Raw genomic sequence first — 8774 nt, forward strand, 5'->3', positions numbered from 1 at the left:
CATTGGATGTGACACAAGGCTATAAGAAGTTTTGCTTTATGGCTGTCTTCAGCCTTATGAGGTGAGTGAGAGGAAGGGACTGCCGGGGTTAGGGAGAGAGTGATAGGAAGGAAGAGATGTGATAACTGAAAGGGACCCCGTCAACTGGTTTGAAATGAGCACGGAGGAGGGAGTAAAAGAGTTGTTTGAAGTAAGCGGCAGAGGAGTGAATGACACGGAATTTTGGTGCCTGCTGGCTTCCAACACAGCTTATTCTCTTGGAACCTTATCCCTACAATGTTTCACCTCTTCACTTGGATTATCTTGATTATGAATTGCAGCAAATGACCTTGCCAGTAATTCGGCTTTCCCTAGTTCAGTGACAGTAATTTTGCTTATCAATATTGCAGCCCCTTTGAATTCCACCCCCCCCCCCCCCCGCCTCCTCCCCATCCCATTATCTTAATCATGGAAAGGATTTGGAGTCCAGACGCTCATATACATGGTGATCCAAAAGGTAATTGCAGGCTATACATTGGAACACAGTCCAACAGTTCTATAGGCTAGAGAGAAGGAGAGAGTGCTGAGGTTGTTGCTGCTCTTGAATTGGCAAAACTGTGTGCAGTTTTGGGCTCCTTATTTAAGAAAGGATGTGCTGATGTTGGAGAGGTTTCAGAGAAGCTTCACTAGAATGATTCTGGGAATGAGAGGGTTAACATATGAGGAACATTTGACCGCTCTTGGACTGTACTCCTTGGAGTTTAGAAGAATGAGGGGAGACCTCATAGAAACATTTCGAATGTTGAAAGGCATGGACAAAGTGGATGTGGCAAAGTTGTTTCCCATGGTGGGGGAGTCTAGTACGAGAGGACATGACTTGAGGATTGCATTCAGAATGAAGATGCGAAAAAAAAATTTAGCCAGAGGGTGGTGAATCTATGGAATTTGTTGCCACGGGCAGCAGTGGAGGCCATGTCATTGGGTGTATTTGAGGTAGAGATTGGTATTTGGGCAGAGATTGATAGGTATCTGAGTAGTCAGGGCATCAAAGGTTATGGTGAGAAGGCAGGAGAATGGGACTAAAGGGGAGATTGGATCAGCTCATGATGAAATGGTGGAGCAGACTCAATGGACCGAATGGCTGACTTCTGCTCCTTTATCTTATGGCAAGGAATTACGGGGCAGACACTTGGTTCAGCAGTTCATTAGCAGAAACTCCTGTGTCCACATTAAACTGTTATCCTAGAGCAAGGCTGCAATGACAGTCTCACAAAATGGCCACCTTCATTCCTGCAACCGCATGGCAAGAACAAAGACCGTTGTCTGTTTCTACCATCCTTTCCTCATTCCTCTTCACTGATTTGTAGATTATAGTTCTTTCTGGCCAACATATCCCTCCTCTTGATCCAAAGATGTGTATCTTAGGATCACAATCCTTCTCTCACTCTGTTAACTGCCCCGATGGAACCTCAATAGGTGTGCAGCACTTAAACAACAGAAGTAAAAGTAATATTTACTAACTGAATTCACATTCTTTTTATATAGACAATCGTTTCTTGTTTTATGTAAGTATCATCCTCTCATTTTTGCATAATTTCAGCCTTCCACCTAAGTTGATAGATATTAAGCACTACAATTATCAACGTACATAAAATTAGTTTAATAGTATCATTCTCACCCACGGATGTATTTGAAAATTTGATTCCCAATTCCAAAACTTATTCCAGATTTCTGAGTCACTCAACACTTAATTTGTATGCAGTTTAATTATTTTACTGTGGTTAGTCAATTGCTTAATTTTCTTCCTTGCCACTTCCAATACTCATGTCATGGCAACTTGGTATTAACATAATCCCCCAAATATTCATCCTTATCAGTCAAATAGTCAGTTCCAAAGTCACATCAGATACCTCAGCTCTAAAAGATGCCATGAACACCCCTGTTTGTGGGACATCAGAGGTCACTTCAGCAACAGAGGCTAATACTGACTGTACCCTGCTGATGGAGGTCTCTCACTCCTCCATCGCATTTTCCTTCTCTCTTACTTCTCTGATCAGGTCAACAAACGGGGGAGGGGGGGACGTTTAATGAGACATTCAGAGGCGGAAAGCAATCGTGTCCTGTGAATGTGTGCTGTCCATCTTAATCAGTTGGATGACCCCTCTATGCTGCAAGCAACACACCTGCCTCTCTACCCCCAAAATGTAGGCAGAAAGTCCTCTCCCTTCTCCTGAAAGAGTTTCTACTGAAACGCTCTTTCCCCTTCCCTGTCTCTCCCTCTCTCCCTGCCCTCTCTACCTTCCCCTCTCTCTCCCCCCTCCGTCTCCCTCTCCCCTCTCTCACTTCTCCCTCTCTGCCCTCTCTTTCCGCTTCTCTCTCCCCTCCACTCTCCCTCCCCCTCTCTTCCCTCCCCGCTCCCCCTCTACATCCCATCCCCTTCTCTCTCCTCTCCCTCTTTTCCCTCCCCACTCCCCCTCTACATCCCATCCTCCCTTTCTCTCCCCACTCTCTCCTCACCCCCTCTCCCCACACTCTTTCCCCTCTCTTTGCCCCACTCTCCCCCTCACCAACCCTTTCTCTCCCCTCTTCGCTTCTCCCCTCTCCCTCCCCTCTTCGCCTCTCTCCCCCTCCCACTCACTTTCCCCCATTTCTCATCCTCTCCTCTCTTCCCCCTCCCTCCATCTCCCCACCTCCCCTCCCCCTGCCCTCTCTCCCTTTCCCCTTGCCCCACTCTCCCCTTTCTCTCCCCCTTCCCCTTCACTCCCTTCTCTTTCCACCTCTCTCCCTCCCCCTCTCCTATTTATCCCCTCTCACCCATCCCACTCTCCTCTCTCTTCCCTGTCTTCTCTCTTCCCCTTTCTCTATCCCATTCTGCCACCCTCTCCCCCTCTCTCTCTACCCCTCTGCCTCTCCCTCGCTCCCCTCCCTCTCTCTCCCCTCTCCAACCTACCACACACTCTCCCCCACTCTGCCCCTCTGTCTACCCTTCCCCCCTCTCCCTTTATTCGGCTCTCTCCCCTACCTCCCCTCTCTTCCTCTCCCCTCCCTCTCTCGCTCCCCCTCCCTCCCCTCCCCTTCCTCTCCCCTTTACCCCTCTCCTCCATCCCACTCTCCTCTTCTCCTCTCTCCCCCTTTTCTACCCTCTTCCCCTCTCTTTCCCCTATATCCCTTTCTGCCACTCCCTCTCCTCTCTATCCCTGCCACTCCCTCTCACCCCTCTCCCCTTCCTCGCACTCTGCCCCTCTCTCTCTCTCCCTCGGTCTACACTTCTGTCCCTTTACTCTGCTCTCTCCCCTTCCTCTCTCCCTCCCTCTCACCCTGTCTGTCTCCCCTCTCCCACGCTCTTCTCACCACCACTGTCTCCTCACCCCCATCCACTTTTCCACTCTCTCCACCCTCTGCCCCAGTCTCTCTCCCTCTTGCTCCTCCCCCTCTCTCTCCCCTCTGCTCCTCTCAATCTGTCCTCCCCCTCCTTCTCTCTCCTCACCACTTCTCCCCTGCTCTCTATCCCTCCCAACCCTATACCCCTTCTCTCCTTGATCCCCCTCTCTCCCCTCTTACCCCTTACTCCCCTCTCTCCACCTCCTCTCCCCCTGTTTCTCTGCTCACTCCTTCTCCCCTGCACTCTCTCTCCCTTCCCTCTCTCCCTCCCACACCCTCCCTCTCCCCCTCTCTCCTTACCCCACTTCCCCCTCACCAACCCTTTCTCTCCCCTCTCCCCTCCTCTCTCCCACTCTCTTCCCCTCCCTCTCCCCACTCCTCACCCCTCTCCCCATCCCCTGCCCTCTCTCCCTTCCCTTCCCCTCTCCCCTTTCCCCACTCTCCCCTCTCTCCCCATCCTTTCTTTCCCCTCTTCCCCTTCACTCCTCTCTCCCCCTCTCTCTTCCTACCCCTCTCTTCCACACCTCCCCCTCTCCCGTTTACCCCTCACCCATCCGACTCTCCTCTCTCTCCCGTCTTCTCTACTCTTCCCCTCTCTCTCCCCTTTCTCTATCCCTTTCTGCTACTCCCTCTCCCCTCTCTCTCATCTCTCTCCCTCACTCTGCCCCTCTTTCTCCCTCAGGCTACCCTTCTCTCCCTTTACTCCACTCACTCCCCCTCCCCTTTCTCTCCCTCCCTCCCTCTCTCCCCTCTCCCACGGTCTTCTCACCTCCCCTCTCTCCTCACCCCCCACTTTTCCACTGCCCCCACTCTCTCACCCTCTTGCTCCCTTCCCCTCTCTCTCCCCTCTGCTCCTTTCACTCCATCCCCTCCCTCCCTCCTCACCCCCTCTCTCCCTCCCAACCCTCTCTCTCCCCTTTTCACCTCTCCCCTCTCTCTACCTACTCTCCCTCTCCCCCTCTCTCTATGCTCACCCCCTCTCCCCTGCAGTCTCCCCTGCCCTCTCTCGTTGCCCCACTCCCCCTCACCAACCCTTTCTCTCCCTTCTTCACCTCCCCTCTCTTCCCCTCCTCCTCTCTCCCCTTGCCCTCCTCCACTCTCTCCCCCACTTCCACTCTCTTCCCCACTCCTCATCCTCTCCCTCCTCTCTTCCCCACCCCACTCCTCACCCTCTCCCTTCCCCTTCCTCTCTCTCCTTGCCCCACTCTCCCCCTCCCCATCCTTTCTCTCCCCTTCACTTCCCCCTCTCTCCCTACCCCTCTCTTCCACTCTCCCTCTCCCGTTTACCCCCTCTCACACATCCCACTCTCCTCTCTCTCCCCTCTCCTCTTCTCTACTCTCTTCCCTCTCTCTCCCCTTTCTGCACTCCCTCTCTCCTCCCTCCTCCTCTCTCTACCCCTCTGCCACTCCCTCGCTCCCCTCCCTCTCTCCCCCCCTTTCCCTCATCTCTCTCCCTTCTCCAACCTACCACACACTCTCATCCACTCTGCCCCTCTCTCTTTCCCTCTGTTTACCCTTCCCCTCTCTCTTTACTCCGCTCTCCCCTCCCTCTCTCTCCCCTCCCATACCTTTCTTTCCCCCTTCCCCTTCACCCCCTCCCCTTCACCTCCCCTCCCCCTCTTCCACTCTCCCCTTTACCCCTCTCACCCATGTCACTCTCTTCTCTATCCCCTCTCCTCTTCTTTACCCTCTTCCCCCATCTCCATCTCTCTGCCCTCGCTCCTCTCACGCTCTCCCTCTCTCCCCTCTCTCTACCCCTCTCTCCCCCCTTGCTCCTCTCTCTCACATCACCCCCCTCTCTCCCCGTCCCCTCATTCCCTCTCTCTCCCCTCCCTCCCCCTTTCTCCCCCTCTGTTCCTTCTCCGTTTCCCCCTCACCCTCACCCCCTCTCTCTCTCCCCTCTCCCCTTACTCCCCTCAACCCTCTCTGCCTCTCTTCCCCGCTCACCCTGCCTCTCTCTCCACTCTCCCCCTTACTCTTTCTCCCCCCACACACTCCCCTCTCCCCCTCACTTTCTCCCTTTCCCCCCTCCCCCTCTCTAGCCCTCTCCCTCTCCCCTTACTCCCCTCTCCGTTCTCTCTCACCTCCCTCTCTCTCCTCCCCACTCCCTCCCTTTCTCACCTCTCCCCCTCTCTCTCACTCTCCTTCTGCCCATTCCTCCTCTCTCCTCCCCTCTCTCCCCCTTCCCCTCCACTTCTCTCCCACCCCTCTGGCTCACTGTCTCTGCCTAGAATTGATCACCTCTCGCTCAGTCTGTCTCTTGCATAGCTCACCTCTCTCGCTCTCTCTCACTCTCTCTCCCTCTCTCCCCTTTCCCTCTGTTTCGCACTCTCTTCTCTACCTCGCTCTCGCTCTCACTCTCTCCCTCTCTGCTTCTTTCCCTCTCCCTCGCTCCCTCCCACTCTCTCACTATTTCTCTCCCTCTCAATTTTTCACTCGCTGCTTCTCTCCTGCTCTTGTCTCCCCAGCCAGGGTGTTTCACACCTAAACAAAGGGTCAGCTGCTTGCCAGTTCTCTGCGACCTTTTGTCTATGGCTAGAAGGATTGAAATATTTTACACAAAGTCCTAGCAATCTGATTGGTTGCCTCTCCCACAACTTGGGGTACATTGCATTAGGGTGGGAACTTAATTAACTTACTGATCGATCACTTCTTTCTTCCTTTTCCTTACATACTAGCACACCCATCCCTGATCTCAGTATTCTCCATCTCATGGAATACATAAATAAAGTGGTTTAGAACAGATTATTTTTTTAAGGAAAGAGGAATACTTTTTTCTCTGCAAACAGTTTAATAACTTGAGCTATTTTTCATACAACTACACGTAACTTGTATTTCTTAAGTTGCACCATCAAATAAAAGATTTCAAAACCTCGATCATGAGATGCATAAAATATAACTGGTTTAAGCACTCACAAGATTGTGCTTTTGAGGAAATTGGAAAGCTATTTGAGGGCAATTAGATTCTGTGCATTTTTATTATATAACTACATGTAAATCTAAGTCTTGAGTTGAACATTCAGATGACTAACGGCAAAATGCTCTGGGCCATGGAATACATAAAGTTGTTTAGAACAGATTGCCACAGCATTATTGTTGGAAATGGCAATGAAAAGGCTTTGCTAATACTGATTTTGCTTTTGAGAGAGAGCGAGAGAAAGAGCGAGGCAGAGCAGGAGAGATGAGGGGGAGTGAGAGAAAGAGGGTGAGAGTGAGGGGGAGAGAGAGAGAGAGCGAGGGAGAGCAACAGAGTGAGAGAGAAGATAGAAAGAGACGTAGGCAATGTGGGCCATGCCAGAGAGAGAACAAGAGAGGGAGGGGGAGAGAACGAGACAGAGCAAGCAAACTAGAGAGAGAGAGAGGTAGGCAATGAGAGATGGAGGGTGTGAGGAAGAGAGGGGAGAGCAGGCGAGGGGGACAGAGAGAGACAGCGAGATAGAGGGGTAGGGAGAGAGAGAGTTAGAATGAAGAAGAGGGGTAGGGGGAGTGAGAGAGAGGGAGCTAAATAGAGCCAAAGGGAGTGTGAGGGAGAGAGAGATGGATAGAATGAGAGGTAGGCAATATGGGCAATTCCAGGCATAGAGAGAGTGAGCAGAGAAAGTGAGAGAGAGAATGGGAAAGAGTGGGGAGAGGTGGGCAATGAGAGAGTGAGATGGATCGAGAGAGATAGAGGTAGGCAATTAGGGCAATGCCAGGGAGAGGGTGTGAGGAAGAAGGAAAGAGTGCAAGAGATAGAACAAGAGAGCAGGGCAGGGAGAGAGAAGGAAGAGACGGAGAAACGGGGAGTGAGAGAGGGAGGAGAACAGGAAAGAGCAGGAGAGAGAGAGAGGGGGTGGGCAATGCTAGGGAGAGAGAATGAGCCAGAGAGAGAGATAAAGGTTGAGAGGGAGAGAAAGAGGGAGATAGAGAGAGGGTGCAATACAAACAGAGAACGGGAGAGAGGGGGAGAAGGAGAGAGGGAGCGAGAGGTGTGCAATGAGAGAGATCGATAGAAAGAAGTGGACAATGCCAGGGAAGAGCGTGTGTCATAGTGAGAAAGTAAGAGAGAGAGAGAGATGGGGTAGAGTGAGAGCGAAAGAGAACGAGAGGGAGAGCAAGAGTGAATGGGGAAAAGGGGGAAGAGGAAGTGAGAGAAGTGGGCAATGAGAGTATGAGAGAGAGTCAAGCTGAGAGATATATAATAAGGGAGGTAGACAAAGTGGGAAATGCTTGAGAGAGAGTGACAGAGGTGGGCAATGAGAGAGAGTGAGATAGCGTGTGTGAGAAAGAGAAGGGGAAAGAGATAGAATGAGATGTAGCAATCTGGGTAATGCCAGAGAGAGAGGCAGAACGAGAGCCAGAGAGTGAGAGAGTCATCCAGAGTGAGAGTGAGAGAGGTGGGCAGTGCCAGGGAGAGAGCAAGAGAGGTGTGCAATATGAGAGAGAGAGAGCGAGATGGAGCAAGAGAGATTGTAAGAGGTAGGCAATGCCAGAGAGAGCGAGACAGCAAGAGAGAGAGAGAATGGAAGGAGCAAGAGGTGTGAAATGAGGGCGAGAGCGAAGTGTGCAATGGGAGAGCGAAAGAGGTAGAAACAGAAAAGGTGAGGGAGAGAGCGCGAGAGGTGTGCAATGAGACAGAGCGAGAGAGATAGAGATAGAAAGAGGTGGGAAATGTGAGCAATGTCAGGGAGAACGTGTGAGTCAGATTGAGAGAGAGAGAGAGCATGAGCCAGAGAGAGAAACAGAGCAGAGTGCGAGCCAGAGAATGGGGGAGGGGAGAGCGAGGGAGAACGGGAGAGAGGTGGGCAGTGGGAGAGAGAGAGGGAGCTAGTAAGGGAGGTAGGCAAAGAGGGCAATGCTAGAGAAAGATCAAGAGGGTGAGAGAGAGAGAAATAACCAGAGAGAGAGATAGTAAAAGAGGTAGGCAATGTTGGCAATCCCAGAGAGGGACAGAGAGAGCGAGAGAGGGAAAGAGAGAGTGGGAGAGGGAGATAGAACGAGAGGTAGCCAACTTGGGTAATGCCAGGGAGAGAGAGAGGGAAAACGAGAGCCAAAGAGTGAGAGAAAGCGAGAGGTGTGCAATGAGAGCTAGCAGAAGAAAAAACAAGAAAGCAAGAGGGAGCGCGCTTGAGAGAGAACGGGAGAGAGGTATGAAATGAGAGAGAGAGTGAGTGAGGGAGGTGAGAGAGATAGAAAGAGGTGGGCAATGTGTGCAATGCCAGAGAGAGAAGGGAGTGAGAGAGAGACGTGTGCAATGACAGAGTGAGTGGGGAAGAATGGGAGTGATGGAGAGAAAGCGGGAGAGTGAGAGGGATAGAGTTGGGCAATGGCAGAGAGAGAGAGCGAAAGATCGAGAGAGTGGGAGAGAGAGATAGAACGAGAGGTAGCAATTTGGGCAATGCCAGGGAGAGAGAGAGTCATCCAGAGCGAGAGGT

This window comes from Hypanus sabinus, chromosome 15 (assembly GCF_030144855.1).
Source record: "Hypanus sabinus isolate sHypSab1 chromosome 15, sHypSab1.hap1, whole genome shotgun sequence".
NCBI classification, from domain to species: domain Eukaryota; kingdom Metazoa; phylum Chordata; class Chondrichthyes; order Myliobatiformes; family Dasyatidae; genus Hypanus; species Hypanus sabinus.